The sequence below is a fragment of the Petromyzon marinus genome, chromosome 35 (genome assembly GCF_048934315.1).
Source record: "Petromyzon marinus isolate PM22_M1 ecotype Great Lakes invasive population chromosome 35, UKy_Petmar_22M1.pri1.0, whole genome shotgun sequence".
Lineage (NCBI taxonomy): Eukaryota > Metazoa > Chordata > Hyperoartia > Petromyzontiformes > Petromyzontidae > Petromyzon > Petromyzon marinus.
This window is the reverse complement of record NC_133701.1, coordinates 3,275,898-3,296,563: the sequence shown is the minus strand read 5'-3', so window position 1 is coordinate 3,296,563 and position 20,666 is coordinate 3,275,898. Positions and strand designations below refer to the sequence as shown.

At 47.8% G+C, this 20,666-nt stretch overlaps 1 long non-coding RNA gene across 1 annotated transcript in view; it reads left to right on the top strand.

Moving 5' to 3' along the window:
- Positions 1–7: 7 nt before the first annotated feature.
- LOC116948852 (uncharacterized) overlaps positions 8–20,666 on the top strand; it is a 31,065-nt gene continuing 10,406 nt past the window's right edge. The window contains exon 1 of the long non-coding RNA XR_004403861.2: positions 8–144. This is a non-coding gene — a long non-coding RNA (uncharacterized LOC116948852). The remainder of the gene's footprint in view (positions 145–20,666) is intronic.

Here is a 20,666-nt window from a genome sequence, read left to right as displayed (position 1 = left end):
GCCGTAGATCCACCACCGCCTCTCATCCCCACGTCGCTTCCTCCTCCTCCTCGTCGTCGTCGTCGTCCTCGTCCGCCCCTCTGCTCCCTGTCTGCCCGTCTCCCCCACCACGCGCGTCTCGGACAGACGGGCAGGCGGAGGGGGGTGAGTCGAGAGGGGGGGGTGTAGATTAAAGGGGAGGATGCAGCTTACATACGCTCACACACACGGCAACATCACGAGGCAGCTTGCACACGCACACACTCACACACACGGCAACACCACGATCCTCTAAATGTGCATGGGCGGCCGCGTGTGTGTTCCAAATGTAAGCTGCACATGCCATCAAGACAGTATATGCAGCATGTACACCGCGCGTGTGTGTGTGTGTTGCATGTGGCGTGTGAGTGTTCCATGCAGTGCTGTAGGTGTGTTCGTGCCTTGCCTGTGAATGTACTCACGACGCACAGGCAGCTTTAAATAATTCATAAACGTATAATTGAGGCTGCGATTTGTTTAATCTCGGGCTTCTCGCCGTTTCCCGTCGAACCGAGGGTACAGAGAAGGTTATTTGTGTCCTCGCGATCCTCGTGTGTGCGTGCGTGATTCCATTTGGGGTCGCTTTGGTAAGAGCGCTCGGCTCACTCGCAAGGTGTTGCGAGTTCTCTTCCACGATTCCCAGGTCGCCACTGCCGAGTCACCGTCCATCCTCGTTCACGTCTCATTTGGGAAGCTAAGCAAGTTGATCTTGGCCTGCATTTGGCTGTGGGAGACCACCTGAGAGAGAAAAAAACAGTTGTTGTAGGCTTGCGCTCCGATGTGACCAGGAGATGTGAGCACAGCACCCAGGGCCGGATCAAGGCACGAGCTTTAGGGGCTGCAGCCCAGGGGGCCTCCGCCAGCTGGAGAGCCTCCAGAGATTAAGTGAAAAGTTATTTCACTTATGAATGCTTAATTTTATTTGTTGTTAGCCTTGTAAAAAATACATTTTATTTTTCTTTAGCTTTGTTTTCCTTTTGAAAATATTCCTGGGAGCCTCACAGTACCTGTAGCCCAGGGGCCTACAAAATCTTAATCCGGCCCTGACAGCACCGGATTATTGAATCCATCTGCACGTAGGTTTTGGCTGCTATTTCCTCCCATCCGCGGGGTTTTTCTCCAGGTATTTACCGCACAAAGCCATACCCCTTTCTAAAAGATTTTGCCAACTATGTCACCGTAGCACAGAGGTCGGCAACCAAAATAAGAGACTTTTTTTTCGAATTCAGCCTTAACCTCAATATCTCAAGAGCCGCAATGCATGTTAATACGAGACGGTGGTGATCCTTAATGAATAACATCACGAAACATTCCTTGCAAGAGCCGCATGCGGCTCCGGAACCGCAGGTTGCCGATCACCGCTGTAGCAGGACCCTCCCGAATAAGAGTCTTGAGTATCAGCGTATGATTTGTGGGTAAATTATTATTTTTTTAAACATTATTATCGTTGCTGAGTCTATTCAGCACTGTAACTAAAGCGAGTGTCGTTTCGTGGAAAGTCAAGAGTGTCGTCTAGACACAGTGCTTTACTGTCATGAAAATGTTACATTTTCCGAGCCGCTAAGTGAGATGAATGCCGCCCGATTAATTGAGTCGACGGAGACACTTCAGTCTTCAGCTGTGGGAGATCGCTACTTCTTATCTGCTGCTCTTAACGTCTGGAATCCTCCTCGCTGCTTCGTTGTCTGCATTTCAATTCGTTGTTTTAATGGCTCTGTCATCGCCAAATATGGAGATGGCAAATCCCTTCTCCATTGACATAACATTTATACAATTATTTCTGCAATACAAATTTTGAAAATCAACGTTTAATGTTGATGTGGGTAATACTAGTGAAAGCGTGTCTCCTGGTCTGACTCCCCTTCTTAGTATGTATTGTGTTACTTTGTTCATGTAATCTTAGTATACATGTTCCATTTATCTAAATTAGTTTCGTTATAAATACGTCTTCTGGGATAACCGCCTCAATACCCACGGTGTCAAATTAACGTAATTGTCTAAAAACAGATCGGCATAAGGGAATTTGGACTTCATTAGGCTGTCTTTTTCCTTCCAGAATCTGATTGGTAGTGCGGATGTGGCCCGTGGTGGAGAAACCTTTCTTAAATCTCATTTCATCACGTGATTGGTTGGCCTGTTCAGTCATCGATTGGCGTGTTTCCAACGATCATGAACAATCCAACCACGTGAGATACCAGGCAAATGGGTCTCTAATTCTTCAGGTCATTGTTATCACGCTTTCTGAAAGAAAAAATAACGGAGGCATATTTTTTTTCATTGAAGTACAGTAATTCATTTCTGTCAAAACATTTAATTTAATAGAAACGGTAATATAGCTGCTCACCCCGAGCTGTAAAATGCGTTGATACATGCTGCATTATCTCTGTACTGTTCGCCTGTTGGCAATCTCTGGTCTGACACTTGCGAGACTCGGCCATGAAGAAGGCTGTCTCTGGTGTAGGGCAATCAGTTTCAAAGACAACGCTTATATATTCACAGCATGTTTACCATGTTCACCACAAGTACTGTGTGTGGTTAATGCAGTAAACTTGATGCTTTGCAAAAGTTTCTATTTGGTGTTTGAACATCTTAACACCTCCTGTTTTATTGCCAGAAAGGGTAAAACCTATTGTAATTTTTTTATACTTTGATATTGACAAACAGGTCCCATGATAGAAACGGACTATTGCGATATAGAAGAACGCAATACATGAGACTACAAAGTAGGGCTCAAGATAAATGGCACGCGTTGAATGCTGCCGTGTGATTGACTCGCCTATCTGTTTGTGTGTTCACTCTGTTTTGGCTTTGACTTCTTGACCTAGATCACCAGTTCAAAAAACACACACATACACAAAACGGAAAATTGATGTCTAAATGGGTTCTTGTCCGATAATATAAAGTCAATCACTCAGTCAATCAAAATCAGTTGACCGAAGCACCGCGGGAGAGAATGGGTTGTTCCATCTCCTAATCGTTACCTCTGACTGCGTGAGGTTGGGCCACGCTACCGCGCAGGGCGGCAGATTGGCACGGGGCCACGCGCGGGCGCCGTCACGCCTTGTGCCCGGCACAATGAGGGCGCTCGCTTCATTCTCGAGCCAGCTCGCACGAGCAACCCAGCAGGCGTCCTTCACGCCAATAAAGAATTCTTCTGCGGGCTTTCACAACTGTGAACAATGCTTCCCAGACACACGGAAGAAGTGCACGCGCGCGCGCGTGTGTGTATGTGTGTGTGTCTGTGTTCCGCACATGCGCCAACGTTTTCAACACAATAATCAGACTTTTGTTTCTATTCATCTGGCAGGTTCAAGGGAGTTCTTAATGGCCGTGTCAGCCACACGAAGTGAGCTGCCAATGCTGAGATTCTGTCGTTAGAATTCTCGTGGTTGAAGCTGCCCGTGATTAAACTCTCAATTGTAGGCTTAGAGTAGTTGATGATCTCAGCCCGGTTACCAGTAACTCCACACACAAAAAAACCCTACATTTCAATCTGGAGTGTCACTCACTTCGGCTAAATATCGAGTTGGAGAATTACAGAATGGTATTGACCTGCGACGAACACTCTCCGTAGGGCTAATACAAGATCATGACGATGATGATACGCAACTGATATATGACAATGGTGATGTCACATTAAACGTTTGATAGATGAAAAAACGACGACGATAATGATGATGATGATGTTATGACGAGCCCCACCTAGTGTGGATAAAAGGCAAATGAAGGGATCTCCAAAGTAGTTCTGTGATCTAATCCTCCATGTATGTAGCCGTACTCGTGACAACATAACGCAGATGGCACAATTTTTAAAAGTAATTTGGGGGGGGGGGGGTGGAAAGGATAATGAAATGAAAACTGAAAAGGGTTTCTTTTTTCAAAATACCCATCTAGCTCACTGCATTATGGAAAGACAATGTGACCTGATTCCTGGCCACGGCTAACATGAGTGGCGAGTGATATCAGAACGGGGCCTGTCACCTGCTTCACCAGTCAAGTTGCTGGAAGTCCACGGGTGCATGGTCATTCTCTGGATGTACTTGTCGCGGCCGTAGTAATGTCGATCTTACACCACCGGTCGGACCGTGGTGAGCACGAGACGCGGCACCGTCCATGGTGCCCGTGATGGCCGTGAGAGTAGAGAGAGGACTCCACGTGGAGGGAGGTGACGCTGCTGCTACTGGTAGCGTGCCGGTTTACAGGCCTCCGGGAAGAGATGAGTGATTAAAATCTCACTACATTAGTCCACGTCAAGTCCCAGATGGGTTTTGTCGCTCAGATAATAACAATAATAAGTGATTACATCCCTTCGTCAAGTCACTGCTGGGTGAAGGCCTCCCCACGAAGTCTCTTTTTCGGGTATCTAACAAACTCACGTAATTTACCGACTTGGAAACGCGTCTAAATGCATCAATCTCCGTGATTGCACCTCCGTGTAGTAATGATCATTAAATTTCCCTTTGTTGGTTAACTGCCTCTGCACGCCGTCTTGGTCATTGAGGCTGTTTGACCATACTTCACCACCCTGCTGAGTGCGGGGAGGTGAATACGGTGGGGGGAGGGGGGGGGCACCCATGACCGGCACTCGCCACTGATATTAGCCCTGGCCGGGAATTGAACTCAGATCGCCTGGTTCAGAGCAAGTCTATCCACTACACCATGGTGATGGGATATTAGTGATTTGGCGATGGTGATTATGATGGTGGTGATGATGAACATGATGGTAGGTTGGTAGTGATGGTGATGCTGGTGGTGGTAATGATAGTGTGTAGTGATGATGAATGTGGTGGTGGATCACTGGTCATGGTGGGTGGTGATGATGATTATGATGGTAGGTTGGTAATTATGAGGTGGTGAGCAGTAGATTTGGGTAATTCTGGTTAATGTGATTGTATGTTGGTAGTGATGATTGTGGCTGCACGTAGACGTGGTGGGTGATGGATGTGATGGTAGATCGGTAGTGATTATGGGCGAGGGTAGTGATGATCGGTGGTGATAATGGATGTGATGGCGGTGTTGATGGTGGATGATCGTGACAAATACGTGGTAGTGGTGGTGGCGTTAGCTGTGGTGGTGCTGGTGATGTTCGCCACACATTTTAAATCATTATCAAATACAGTCCTACTGAGAAGCCACTGAGACAACATCCTCTAGAAAAGTAGAGCGGAGCCTCATTGAGCCTTTCCTGGATACATCAACACGGTACAATATGTCGATTTATCACCAATCTCGACCGGTGCTGGTTTGGCTTTTTATTTTATAGTAATATAAAAAAAATAACACGAATTTAATTGAAAATTGCAATTATCTAACGCCACGTCCAAACTACATTAATTGCAAGCAATTATTGCGATTGCGGGCTGAGCGTGTCATTTGCATTCATGACGTGGGCACTTCGCATGAGAGTGAACCTAATGTTCGAGATTTTTCGTTGTTGTTACGTTTTATAAGGTACAGGTTGTTTATATAGGAAGTGGGCTTCAGTCTCTGCTCAATTTTTCCAATTAGCCCCGTCCGCCACCACCACTCCTGCCCCCAATTCCTCAGACACCCGCAGTCGCAGCGTTGCGCTGATGAATGCAAGGCCGCGGTTGATGAATTCGTGAGAGGGGAGACGCACAAAGGCAGACGGATTTGTTTTCTGTTATCCGCTCGACTTTGGCATACTCCCCACCACCGCCACCACCACCTCCCCCGTTTCGACTTCTCCCCAACTACCAATAACATTCTCGAATAAAGAATTGCACATATTCGCTCTTATCCAATACAATTTTATATATAAAAGTGATGTTTGTTGCTAAGCCGCCTAGCGTTCGGAGTGTTTGTCACTGTGCTCAGCAACTGTGCTGAATAAATAAAATCAAATTTGTTGTACTCACTCCGCCTGTGTGTGTCCCCTCGCATTGTCCGAGGCGAGTTAGAATTTAGCAAAGGCACGTAGGTAAAATAAAATAAAACAATTAAATCACGACGTTTCGGAGGCAACACTAGCTTCCGTCTTCAGGTGGAACAGTCACAGTAAGATCGCTGCATCAAGTGGGGAGGCTCTGAGAGCCTCGAGCTTAAATACAGGTTAAGGGGGTGGGGGGAGGAGCCAATTAGTGCACATTGATGTTGTGCGGAGCTAAGTTAATCCGTCTTTTGTTTTGTTGAGGGTGCAGGAGATGCAGTGTGTCACTGCACGGGGGCAATGGAAAAATGGAAACAAAATGGAAAAGTTCGGAAAGAATATGCTGTGCGTTTATAAGGTAGCTAAAGTTTTGACTTGGTTTATGACATCTTTCCAGTGGTTGCTTAATTTAAAACCATCCTCTCGGTTGAAGTTGTGTCTATGTTTGTATATCTGGATGGCTTCATGGACAAATCTTTGGTAATAACCGGAAGGTTTGCAGAGTACTTTGGTATCGGAGAAAACAATCTCATGAGAACCCGCTGTGTTGAGACAATGATCAGCTACGGCCGACGAATTCGTTCTGCCGTGTTTCAAATCTGATTTGTGCTCGCGAATTCGGTCAGAAATTTGTCGTTTTTCTCCCCGATATAGCAGTCACCGCAGATACAATTCAATTTGTAAACACCGGGGTACTGTAAGTCAGGGATGACATCCTTTACGGATGGGATCAGATCACGGATTTTGTGCACTGTATTGAACCGAACCTGGATCTTGTGTCTGTTTAGAATTTTGGAAATCTTTTTGGTGACGCCTGCTATGTATGGCAGTGTGATGATTTTGATCGAAGTGTCAAGTAGTTGTTTCTGTATGGTGGGAGAAACAGCTTGGCGGATGATATGGTCAGAGTAACCGTTCATCTTGAGGGCTAGATGTAATGTTTTAATTCACTGGTCAGGTGGTGTTGGTCAGAAATGCAATGAGCTCTATGGTATGTTTTGATGAGATAATTATTTTGAGCTCTATGGTGGTGGGAATCAGGCTTCAAGTAGGAATATGTGTGGGTGGGCTTCCTGTAAACAGAATGTCCCAAAGACCCATCAGTCCTCCTCTCAAACAGAACATCCAAGAATGGCAGCTTGCCATCTTTCTCCACTTCCATGGTGAATTTGATGGATGGGTGTCTAGAATTGATGTGGTCTAGGAAATGGTTCAAAGCTGGGAGGCCATGTGGCCAAATCACGAAAGTGTCATCCACATATCTCTTCCACAGGGAAGGACTAAGGGTGGATGTCTGGATGGCGTCTGATTCAAATTTCTCCATGAAAACATTGGCTATCACTGGTGACAAGGGGAAACCCATAGGGGTACCCTCATTTTGTTTGTAGAAGGTGCCATTCCAAGTAAAGTAGGTGTTGGTGAGGCAGTGCCAAACCAGCGCAGGTACATCAGGGTCCAGTCCATGTTGGACCAAATCTTCAATTATTGTTATGGTATCAGGTACTGGGACCTTGGTGAACAGAGAGACCACATCAAAGCTGACGAGGATATCGTCAGGAGATAGTACAATGTCTTTGACCATAGAAACCAATTGGGTTGAGTTAAGTACTGCTGAGGTGATTTTTCCAGTGAAGGGAAGCAGCGTATCTGACAGAAAACGGGCTAGCTTGTAGGTAGGGGAGTTGATCGTGGACACGATGGGTCGTAGTGGGGTACCTTCTTTATGGATCTTGGGAAGACCATAGAATCTGGGAGGTCTTCCAGCGGAGGGTTTTAGGGAGGGACGTTTGGTTGCATCGATTAGGGAAGTCGAACTAGTGATGATCTTGTTGTTTTTTATCGTGAGGCTGTTAGTATGGTAATTTTTAATTTTTGAGTAACTCCCATCATTGAGTAGGTCCTGGATTTTGTTATTGTATGAGTTTTTATCCATAATGACAGTGGCATTGCCTTTGTCGGCCGAGAGGATGACTATATCATCCCTCTTTTTTAAATTCTCGAGTTCAAAGCATTATTTTTTGCTGATGTTTCTAATGGGTTTCTTAGCATTCTTAAGAATAGTGGCTGTTTCAGCTCTCGCAACGTCTGCTTGGATGTGTCCTATGCCTTTGAGGGCTACATCGACCTGAGAGATGATATCCTCTATTGGTATATGTTTCCATTTTTCCATTGCCCCCGTGCAGTGACACACTGCATCCCCTGCACCCTCAACAAAACAAAAGACGGATTAACGTAGCTCCGCACCCCATCAATGTGCACTACTTGGCACCTCCCCCCCCCCCCTTAACCTGTATTTAAGCTCGAGGCTCTCAGAGCCTCCCCACTTGATGCAGCGATCTTGCTGTGACTGTTCCACCTGAAGACGTAAGCTTGTGTTGCCTCCGAAACGTCGTGATTTAATTGTTTTCTTTGATTTTAATTTATTTTATTTTACCTATGTAACTTTACCGAAAAAAACCCAAAGAGTATGAATCCTTGCAGTCACGAAAGCTTCAAATCTAGAATTTAGCAAACCTATTAATTTCTGATCTGCCCTTACTAAACATCTGTAAAAAAAGAGCTTCACGGCTCATCGGATTTCTCCAGGATACATGCTGATTCTGATTCTATGGTCCAGAGCGTCATTATGGCACTCTCGTGATGTCACGTCTTCACTCCGAATCGTGTTGCATGCTCCGAGACAACGGTATATGGTGCACTTTGCGCAATAAACATCATGAAAATACGAGAAACACAACGAGAAACATAACATCCATCCTGGGGTCCATCTGAGGACAGCGCCTATTGTATTTTCACGAAAGAAAGACAAAACCCCCTGCAATCAATCCGTCTGAAGCTCACCACGCGGCTTGCCAACACCAGCGCGTGAAACCAGCCACAACATTATGTGTTACTCTTTGGTTCATCAGCCTGATGACGACCGCTTGTGTTGCGATCGAAACGTCGTGATTTGTTTTATTTTATTTCTAACTACGTGACTTCACCGAAATAAGCAAAGAGTAAGGATTCCTGCAGTCACGAAAGCTTCATATTAAGATTGAACGTTATGTATTATTGTCATTACTAAACGGAGGCTGCCTCAATGGCATCGGCAGTCTGTCTGCTTTTAACTCAACTCGTACCGATACATCAGAACCGGGGAGAGCTCCGTTGAAAGTGTTGTGCATGCCATCGCTTCGAGGCGAAGTGAAGACCTGGTCAGGGTTCGTCGGCTATATTGTTGGGAATTGGGTTCATCTTGTTGGCGAGTCACAGTTATGATTAATGGTTAGTTGGCGAGTTTGCTCGGGTGTTAGCTAGTGTGCCAGTCTTGTTAGCTAGTCTGCTACAGTTACCGATAACGATTGGTTAAGCTCCAAGGCCGTAATGATAATATATATTGAGGGGGGACACATCCCCTCCATTATTCAAATATGCTCAAAATGTCCCCCCCCCCCCCCCCAATATATTGGTATAAAATAGATTTCTGTTTATATGCTTGTGGTTATGGTTGTACTTTATTAATCCCTAATCTCTGCCATTACATACAATGAAACAAGAAAAGATTAAAAAAAACAGAGCAATGTAATACAATACACTATTAGACATTATTGTATAAAATTAAAAAGTCCATCCTATGTGTTAGTGAATTTTTAAATATTTTAGGCAGGAAATTCGTTTTAAAATTTAGATATTTTTCTGGGGGGGGGGGACCCCCATACCCACTGGAAGATTTGGACCCCCCCAATGTTGGCTCCATGGCTACGGCCTTGTTAAGCTCTAAGGGAGGGTTGGGTTTGTGTTTAGGTGGTGGAGTGTGGTTCGGGGTTTGGGGGGTATGGCTCAGCATCTGCTTGGGCGCTCTGGTCAGGGCTGTGGAGTGTGTGGGGAGCGGCACGGTGGCGAGTCGCGCGCTGCGCTACAAACTTGGCCACCCTGGTCCGATTCCCGCTCACCGCCAACACCAGTGACGATTATTTGAACTGGTCATGGGCTTTCCCCTAGGTCGACTCAGCCTCAAACGAGTACCCGGTGCAGTGTGCAGTAAACATCGACATCCACCCACTCGTGTGCCGTCCCGGCCTTAATAGGTTCTCGCTAACAGTACTTGCTCCTACTTTCTGTTAAGGCTGTAGGGGGATATTTGTTTTTGTGTGGCTTGCAAGCTCCGCCCCGCGACAGGCTCTCCCACCACCCCCTCTCATTACCCCCTCTCATTACCCACTCCCATCACCCCCTCCCACCACCCCCTCTCATTACCCCCTCCCATCACCCCCTCCCATCACCCACTCCCATCACCCACTCCCATCACCCCCTCTCATTACCCCCTCCCATCACCCCCTCCCATCACCCACTCTCCGTTCCCTCTCCACTCAGCCCCCCCCCTCACCCCCCTCACCCCCCCCCTAACCCCACCGCCCCCCGCCCAGGGCCGGGTGCGCACATCAGCGGTCTTCAAAATCACGGCCGTTTCATGTGCGCCTTTGTAGCCTCGCCGAGATGTCGTTGAAAGGTGTTTGTGTGAGCACGAGAGAGTGAAAGGGGGCACCCTCCTTGAAGAGCCATTCAAAGCATTTGAGACTCAATTGCGTGGATTACATCCCTAGCAGAGCTTCTTAGAGAGGCGCTGATGTACGTGTACTGTGCGTGGAACTTGGCCAACCACGCTAACGTGGCCAACCACGCTAACACGCAGGTGCCGGGGAAGAACAGCAAACTAAACACAAAAAAACTAGTTTTAAGGAAATTATTTTAAATCTCGGAATTTAAAAGTGGATTAGCTCCAGTGGCTTGCTAATAACGATGGGAGGCAATTTTCTGCTCGGCAGCGATCAGCAATTCTCGGTGTCATCGCCGAGGACAATGCTTTTTTTGGATTCAGTCACTATTTTTATACTCTTTGGGTCTTTCGGTAAAGTCACGTAGATAGAAAAATTATAAAATAATAAAAAATCACGACGTTTCGATCGCAACACAAGCAATCGTCTTCAGGTGAAAAAAAAAACAGCAGGCGGACTGCTGAGGCAGGAAGAAATGTAGCGAGAGAGCTACTACAGCCAAACGTGATATAGGTTTGAGATGGGTACAACCCAAGGGTAAGTCGGCGGGGCCAGAGATGGAATTTGCAAGTAAATGTAAGATCGCAAAGCTAGGAATACCTAGGCTATTGTGTTGCTAGAGATTAGCATGTCAATCTGTTAATGTAACCCCACCACTGCGGTGCTGAAGAAGCCATTGTATTGCTCGAGATTAGAGACTAGAATGTCAATGTGAGACAGCTCCCGCAGCAGCGGCTGTGTTAATGAGAGGGACATTCAGCCTATTAAACAACCAGAGCAGCTTTGTTAGTGAGACATTTAGCCTGTTAATGTAAAGCCATTTAACAAGATAATGTAACTCAGAGAGTCGGAAATAACTGCTCACATAGGCAGGTAGGATGGAAGCATCACAGCCAGTTATGACTTTGCCTGGTTAATAACGTCCTTACAATGATTGCTCAGTTTGTACCCATCTTCTCGGTTGAAATTGTGTCTGTGTTTATATATCTGGATGGCTTCATGAACAAATCTTTGTTGAAAGCCAGTGGGTTTGCATAGTACCTTCGTCTTGGAGAAATGTATCTCATGTGTGCCGACAGCGTTAAAACAATGATCAGCCACGGCAGAGGTGTTGGTGCTACTGTGTTTCAGATCCGCCTTGTGTTCGCGAACACGGTCCGAGACATATCGCTTAGTTTCAACAATGTAACTACTGCCGCAGGCACAGCTTAGTTTGTAGACGCCGGGGTATTGCATGTCAGGGATCACATCCTTCACAGATGGGATCAAATAACGCATTTTACGTACCGTATTGAATCGGACCTGGATCTTGTGTTTGCTCATGATTTTGGAAATATTTTTGGTGACCCCTGCTATGTATGGCAAGGTGATGGTTTTGATTGGGTCCTCTGGTGGTTCTCTCACAACGGTTGGGGTGACAGCTTTACGGATTGTGCAATCCGAATATCCATTCATCTTGAGAGCTTGGTGTACGTGCTCCAGTTCACTGGCTCGGTGGTGATGGTCGAAAATGCAACGAGCCCTGTGGTGTAGAGTTTTGATAAGGGAATTCTTCTGGTCTGGATGGTGGTGGGAGTCAGGTTTTAGATAGGCATCCCTGTGGGTGGCTTACCTGTAGACAGAGTGTCCCAATGAGCCATCTGGTCTCTTTTCGATTAAAGCATCCAATAATGGTAACTTGCCCTCCTTTCCACCTCCATGGTGAATTTGATGGCTGGGTGTATGGAATTGATGTGGTTGAAGAATTGGTTCAGAGCTGGCAGGCCATGTGGCCAGATGACGAACGTGTCATCTACGTATCTCTTCCACAAGGAAGGACGTAGGATGGATGTCTGGATGGCATCTGTCTCAAATTGTTCCTATGAAAACATTGGCTACCACTGGAGATAAGGGAGAACCCATTGGGGTACCTTCAACTTGTTTGTAGAATGTACCATTCCAAGTGATGAGTTGGTGAGGCAGTGTCTCACCAGGGCCGGTACATCAGCATTCAGTCCTTGTTGGACCAAATCTTCAATGATTGCAATGGTGTCAAGCACAGGAACTTTGGTAAACAAAGAAACTACATCTAAGCTGACAAGCAAATCACTTGGAGATAGTGAGATGTCTTTAATTAGAGACCTCAAGTGAGGTGAATTAAGTACAGCTGAAGTGGTCTTGCCAGTTATTTCCGACTCTCTGAGTTACATTACCTTGTTAAATGTCTTTACATTAACAGGCTAAATGTCTCACTAACATAGCTGCTGCTCCCTTTTCCTCGATGCGGCGGTGGCGCTCGTTGTTTAATAGGCTGAATGTCTCTCTCATTAACACAGAATCTGCTGCGGGAGCCCTCTCACATTGACATGCTGTTCTCTAATCTCGAGCAATGCAATGGCTTCTTCAGCACCGTAATCGTGGGGTTACATTAACAGATTGACATGCTAATCTCTAGCAACACAATAGCCTAGGTATTCCTAGCTCTGCGATCTTACATTTACTTGCAAATTCCATCTCTAGCCCGGCCCACTTACCCTTGGGTTGTACCCATCTCAAACCTATATCACCTTTGGCTGCAGTAGCTCTCTCGCTATATATTTCTTCCTGCCTCAGCAGTCCACCTGCTGTATTTTTTTCACCTGAAGACGATTGCTTGTGTTGCGATCGAACCGTCGTGATTTTTTATATTTTTTTTATTTTTCTATCTTTGTTACTTTACCTGAAATACCCTAAGAGTATGAATTCCTGCAGTCACGAAAGCTTTAAGTCAAGATTCACAATTTTTACTTACTTAATTTCAGTCATGACTAGTCTGATCAGAGACGACAAACGTTGGGCCAACGTTGGCCCGACGTTTTGAACGTTGACTCGGAGCCTGTGTTGCCGCTGGGCTCGCGTCGTTGATGGTGACGGGGTGGGGGTAGTTAGTGCCAGTCGTGCTCGCAGATCGGATATGAGAGAGAACGTTCCAGACGGCACCTTGTGCGAGACTTACCGACAATCATCGGGAACGGCTTTGAAAGTGGCGGGAGGTGCGGACTTGCGGGGTTATATCGAAAATATTCCTGAGCCCCCCCCCCCGAACCTCCATCGCCGAAGCCTCCCCCGCTGAGAATACAAATAATGAGACGGGGCTTTTGGAGAATGTTCAAAGCCGAATGTTGCAACGATGCGGGGGTGAGCGCGGCGCATAATGCTTGTGTGCTTTATGTCGCTGTGATTGATGAGGCTGGACTATGGAAACGCGAGAGGGCCTCCCGGCGGCTCTGATCGCCGTCACCTTGTGGAGGACGCTGTGAACGGCTTCAGGATACACGATGCATGATGTCACGGGGGGGGCGGGGGTGATTGGGGGGGGGCTATAACTATTGCTACCAAACCCTAACACAGCTCTTCACAACTTCTCATTCGACACCGGCCTCTTATCACAGCTTTTATTTTTATTTAAGTTCATTTTTTTATATATATAAAAAAAAAATACACATTTTTTTTTTACAATTTTTTTTTATAATTTAACATTTTTGTTTTATTGTAATCGTTCCCCGGGCACTATTTGATTTTTCTTAAATTCCTTAATTTCCACACTTCGTGAAATATGTATCGAGTGTGAGGTTTTTTTTAGTCCCAGAAAACATCCATCCGCTTCCACGTCCGTGCAGAACGCGGTGTGAGGAAGGCGGATTGTGCGCCCGTGTAATAAGTTAATAGTTCATGGTTTCATTTATTAGGTATAGCCCTGTGAGCCATTCGGCTCTTGAATCGGGTGCAACCGCAACAAACAAAAACATGAACAAGAAAAACATCTTATAAATGTCACGCTACCGTGAATACACGCGTCCATTCGTTTTAGATTGAAATCAATTCGTAAAACAGAAACAAATAAACTCAACGCATTCGTCACTAACACTGTGGCCTTAAAAGGGACGAAAAAAATAACAGGCGACGTTTCCCGCATCGGGTACAGTCCACAATAACACGCCGGGCCTCGAGATGCACCCAGCCTGGCACAAGCGCCGACGTCACTGTCAGTGTCCCTTGGCGTCCGTTGTTGTTGTTGTTACAGCGTGTTCGTTGTTGTTACAGCGTCTTCGTTGTTGTTGTTACAGCGTGTTTGTTGTTGTTGTTATAGCTGTTCGTTGTTGTTGTTACAGCGTCTTCGTTGTTGTTGTTACAGCGTCTTCGTTGTTGTTGTTGTTACAGCGTCTTCGTTGTTGTTGTTGTTACAGCGTCTTCGTTGTTGTTGTTGTTACAGCGTGTTCGTTGTTGTTGTTGTTACAGCGTGTTCGTTGTTGTTGTTACAGCGTCTTTGTTGTTGTTGTTACAGCGTGTTCGTTGTTGTTGTTACAGCGTGTTTGTTGTTGTTACAGCGTCTTTGTTGTTGTTGTTACAGCGTCTTCGTTGTTGTTACAGCGTGTTCGTTGTTGTTGTTGTTACAGCGTCTTCGTTGTTGTTGTTGTTACAGCGTCTTTGTTGTTGTTACAGCGTCTTCGTTGTTGTTGTTGTTGTTACAGCGTCTTCGTTGTTGTTGATACAGCGTCTTCGTTGTCTCGGGGCCTGCGGGTCCCCTCGTCCCCCAGAGCCTGGGTGGGCCTCACTGGGGATGGTTACTGCCCGTTGCTATGGATACGCGTGCACATGATAATCAGGTGTCGTGGGGGGAGCCCCCCCCCCGCCCCAGGGGAGTCCCCAGAGCCCCCCCTAAGGAGGAGCCCCCAGAGCCCCCCCCGCCCCGGGGGAGCCCCCAGAGCGCCCCCCCCCCCGCCCCGGGGGAACCCCCAGAGCCCCCCCCCCGCCCCCCAGTCTCAACATACACAGCCTCCTCCTCCTCCCCCCGCCCCCCAGTCTCAACATACACAGCCTCCTCCTCCTCCCGCCCCCCAGTCTCAACATACACAGCCTCCTCCTCCTCCCCCCGCCCCCCAGTCTCAACATACACAGCCTCCTCCTCCCCTCGCCCTCCTCTCACTCCCCCTGGGCCCTTCCGTCCCCTGACCCCCTTCAACCCCCTCGCTCCTCAGGGTCAACCCTGCCCCCCCCCTCCCCTGTTGAACAGACATCGCCGCCCCCCCCCCCCCCCCTTGTGTTCACTCGCTCGCTCACGTGTGTCTCAAACGTGCCGACAGAGGCAATGCGAGCAGACACGCCGGCAGGCAGGCAGGCAAGGCGGTCAGACAGAGAGACAGACCAGCCTGTTAGGCACGCTCGTCTGACTACACGCAGATGGGCAGACAGACACGCCGGGTGACGGACGCACGGTCACAATTTCGCCTGGATGAGACTGTCTGTAAAAACCCACGCCGTCTCTATTGTTGCTTCTTCATGGGTAATTACGGACGGACAAAATGTCAGTTTGTGAATGTTTGGCGTTGCTGCTGTTAAAACCCCGTGTCGTTCGTTAATCCGGCCTGTTTGGCCGCACAAACATTACGCGGCAGCCAGGCATCTCGCGGGGAGATTACGGACAAGGCCCCCCAAACCCGCCGCCAGCGTTCGTGCTCTGATTCAATAACGGGGCCCTGGGTGAGATACAGGCCGGATCAAAGGCCGTCTCCATCAAGATCTGGAGGGGAAATTTCGGCATTGAGCAGTTTTTTTGTTTATTTTTTTTTACGAAGACCGTTGTGGCGCTGCTGTGAGAGTCTGCCTCGTAATCGGAACATTTCGAGTTCAAATCCTGGTTCAGCAGCTGATGAACACTCAAACGCGGAAACTCAACTCAGATGATCCACAATTCCGCTGTCATACTTCCCGCCCATGTCCGTAAACGGAACCGCATCACCTCACCCAATACTCCTCCCATTCCTCCACCGCCTCCCAATCCATTTCCGAATCAATTTCAAGACTGGACTCCACATTTTTAAGATCCTCCATGAACTGGCCCCTACCTCGCTTTCCCCTCTCATTTCACTCAATTCCCCTCAACGCATTCCCTAACCGCTACCCTCTTATTTCACTCTACTCCCTGAAAGCACTCCCTTGCCTCTCCCCTATAATCTCTCTCTACTCCCCTCCACGCACTCCTCTGCCTCTCACATCTCACTCTACTCCCTTCCACGTACTCTCTTGCCTCTCTCATCTCACTCTCCCCTCTCATCTCACTCTACTCCCCTCCACACACTCTCCTACCTCTCCCCTCTCACCTCACTCTACTCCCCTCCACGCACTCTCCTACCTCTCCCCTCTCATCTCACTCTACTCCCCTCCACGCACTCTCTTGCCTCTCCCCTCTCATCTCACTCTACTCCCCTCCACGCACTCTCTTGCCTCTCCCCTCTCATCTCACTCTACTCCCCTCCACGCACTCTCCTGGCTCTCCCCTCTCACCTCACTCTACTCCACCTCCACGCACTCTCCTACCTCTCCCCTCTCATCTCACTCTACTCCTGTCCTCGCACTCTCTCACATATCACTCTACTCCCTTCCACAGTCTCCGCTTCAGCAACCAAGGCTTTTTGTTAAATTCGCCAGTCAACCTTTGCTCAGAGGGAGGTTACTCAATCTTCTCTGCTGTCCTCATGGTCAACAGCTCTCGTCCCTCAACCATCCGCGCTGTCGACTCCCGTCCCCTGTTTGAGTTCAGACTCAAGACCTTCCGTTTTCATCTTTCCTTGACTCTCTTTCCTACTCCAGTATATTACAAAAATAGTCAAACCAAATGTCGCTGTCTGGTTGACGCGCGGGCAGGCAAGAGCGCAGCAGTGTCATCACCGCGCACATCTGAGCGGAGGCGTCATCGCATCGCACGCCCCCCCCCACACACCCTCTCACCACTTCACCCTATACCCCGGTCGTGTATCCCGCGCAAATACGTGGGCAGTGCTAGTCTTTAAAGAAAATCTTACAACGATGACAACGAATCTGTGCCTCGAGTCTCATGGCTGGCTGCTGACTGCTGTCTGGGCTCCCCTCCACCCCAACCAACAACGACTCTGTTGTTTCAAGCTTTAAGTTTCATTTATTAGGTATAGCCCTGTGAGCCATGCGGGTTTTGAGTCGAGTGCAACAGCAACAAACAAAATATGAACAGAGAACATCTTAAAGCGACGACGCGCAACAGAAACATCTTGGATAAACCAGCAAATCTTTCAAAAAATAGTGGCTGCTGCGACACGTTGCCACTTAAACTAGCTGGGTAGCTGGCTACGTGGGGATTTTCCGTGTTACAACATTCAATTGGATTGAAACGGCGGAAGAAGTTCGGATGACGTACAATAGGCAGCGACACAGACGAGGTGGGAGTAGCGCATACAAAAGACTGACCACAGTGCAATTAAAATTGCTCTTTTAAACGCGTACTCCTATGAATGTAATTATTTCGACAGAATTATTCAAATCCTAGGGAAAATGAGAAAAACCTTATACATATTAACCTGGCGTTGGATTACTTTTCGTGTTCCGAGTACAGCATTGTGAGAAGAGTGTGAAAACGACAGCCGTCTATAATTTGCCTTTGCAGAGCAACGAGTCTTCTCGTAATTATAGGACAAACAATGGCACACGTGGGTCCTTGTGTGTTCCTCGCGATGCACCTCGTCCCGCGGCTTGTTGCTACAGCGCACTGAGACGCGATGTCACTCTGACGGTCCATCAATCCCAAAATTGCATTGCACCGAATGCCTCTCACGCGTGCGGCTTCGCTGATCCTAACATCAACCCCGCTGCTGCCGCTGCTGTCACTCGATCGAATTCTAGCGCTCGTCACTGGGAAGGATCCGTATCTTATTGCGCACAATTTTGCTATAAGACGGCACGGCCAGGGAGATAATGGCTTGTAATAGAGGTTACAGTGCATAAACGCCTTCATATTTTACAGCATTTGCCTTAATTTATATTCCTGGCACGAGGTGTTTGCCTTGGAGTTGTGGCGGGGTGTTTTTTTTTTTTTCGCGAGAGGCGACGTGAGCCTCACTGTATGTTTGTCAGGGAGTGTTCAGCGGGGGAAGTAACACGTGCTCCGGATTTTCTGTCCTCTTTTTGTAGTTTAGGGGCCGGAACAGAGGCCAGTGATTCACGCCACACTGCGCCATTAACTCAGCAACGTTCGATTCCCGGCCACGGCTCACACTCGACCTGAGTGATATTTGAGCTCTTACTGGACGCGCCTTCCCACGCCCTCCCTTCCCCTTTCACCGACGACCCACACTGACCAGCCTGGTGAAGTATGGTTAAAAACAGCCCCCCCCCCCCCCCCACGAACCGATACAGCGTGTGGCGGGGAGGGAGGCCTTTCCACTCGGAGTGGCTTTACAAAAACTGGGCGGGCTATTAACTCAGATATTGATTTATGGCTGAGCATCGTGGGGCGTTTAATGAGCTGGTGGCGAGTGTATCTCGAGACAGTCCGGTCTGATTATCGCAGAGCTGATCCCCCATTGCATGGGACAGGGGTCGGCACCCTGCGGTTCCAGAGCCGCGCGCGGTTCGTTCAAGGGACTGCTTCGTGACCGTTAATTATTCACGACCACCGTCTCGCATTCGCCACGCGCATTGGGCCCTCTTGAAATATTGAGGTGGGGGTTTTTTTTTTAAATGTTTGTTTACCGATTTCGAAAACAAACAAAAATGTCTCTTCTTGTTATGTTGCTTGATCGAGCCCTGGCCCTATGGAAATAAGATGGGACAGCCTCACCACGCCGCTGCCTTGCCGCGTGAGCGAAGTGTAGCGGGCGGGGGCGGGCAGCCGTCGCAACGGCGGCTGCTGTGGCAGAATGTCTACGAATACTCCACGAGAACAATTTCACGAGAGGCCCTTCGTCGTCGTCCCACCGCTGAGAGTGCAACCTGCAGCGGTGGAAAATTCACCTCCCCTGGAAATTCGAGGGATTCTCACGACTCGGGAATCACGATTCAAGAGCAAACAGTTATTGTTCTATCTTGATTTGAAGCTTTCGTAACTGCAGGAATCCATACTCTTTGGTTCTTTCGGTAAAGTCACGTAGGTATAAAATCAAATAAAAAATTAAATAAATCGCAACGGACGCTTATGTTGCGCCCGAAACGTCGCGATTTTATTTATTTATTTTATACCTACGTGACTTTACCGAAAAAAACAAAGAATAATTATTGTTCTTTACTTATTCTTGGTTCTTTCGGTAAAGTCACGTAGAAGGGAAACAATAAAATAATAATTTTCTTGCTGCGGTTTTCACACCTAATGATGATTGCTTGTGTTGCAGTCGAAACATCGTGATAATTTTATTGTTTTATATTTTTATTATTTTATTGTTTCCCTTCTACGTGACTTTACCGAAAGAACCAAGAATATGTTCTTTACTTGTTTAACTCTCTCGCTTTCTCACATTGTGGTGGATCGTAATGCCTCTAGTGGCTGCAGTGATAACGTTGATCCTGTTAAATCGAATTTACAAGAATTGAGGAATATCGATTCTTACACACGCTCTCTGATGCACGATTCGTGACCTTAAAATAACATCGATGCTTCCAAGTGGCCAACTGCGGATAAATAAACAACGCACGACTGTTTGTATTGGCGGGGCACGGAAGCTCGCGGGGGGCAAGGGGCATGGGGGAAGGGGTGAGGAGGGAAGAGCGGGGAACGCTGGGAAGAGGAGGTGGTGTGGTGGTGGTGGGGGGGGATGCACTATTTATAATGACGAGGTAACTATTGTGAAGGGTTATTTCCCTTCCTCTTGTTTTTCTACCAGTTGGCCCCAGCCCCACGGGGCCCTTCATAACGAGCCACCACTGGACGAATGTTATGCATCGCTGCATTCCTCCAGGATAACCTGTGGAGGAGCATCTCCGACACCGTAACCCATCGCGGTGGGAGGTAACGGACGCGAGGCCTTCGTTATATTGCTGCTGGCAGGGCCACTCGAGTTTAGGCAAGTGGCCAGGTTCATTTGAGGCACCTCAATCCGTTTAATGCAACGAATACGATAGAACGGCTGCATTCGATGTACGATTTCAAGCTCAGGCACTACCCCCCCCCCCCCCCCCCACCATTAAGAATATTAATTGCCAAGCGCCATCCGGTCACCCATTCATGAGATTCGCAGCACCGTGTAAAGGCAATCGTGGAAGACAGCAGAGTTTGCAACCAGTGATCAATCGGACTGCACCTGGAGGCAAGGCACAGCAACGGTGGCGGCAGAAGGGCATCGCAGCGAACAAGGAGGCTCGCACAGATGATCAACTTGTAACAAAGAATATTAACTTGTAACAGGCGCACAATGGAGGTGGGTTTTAAAGGGCTATAGACAATCGTGCGGGGTGGTGAC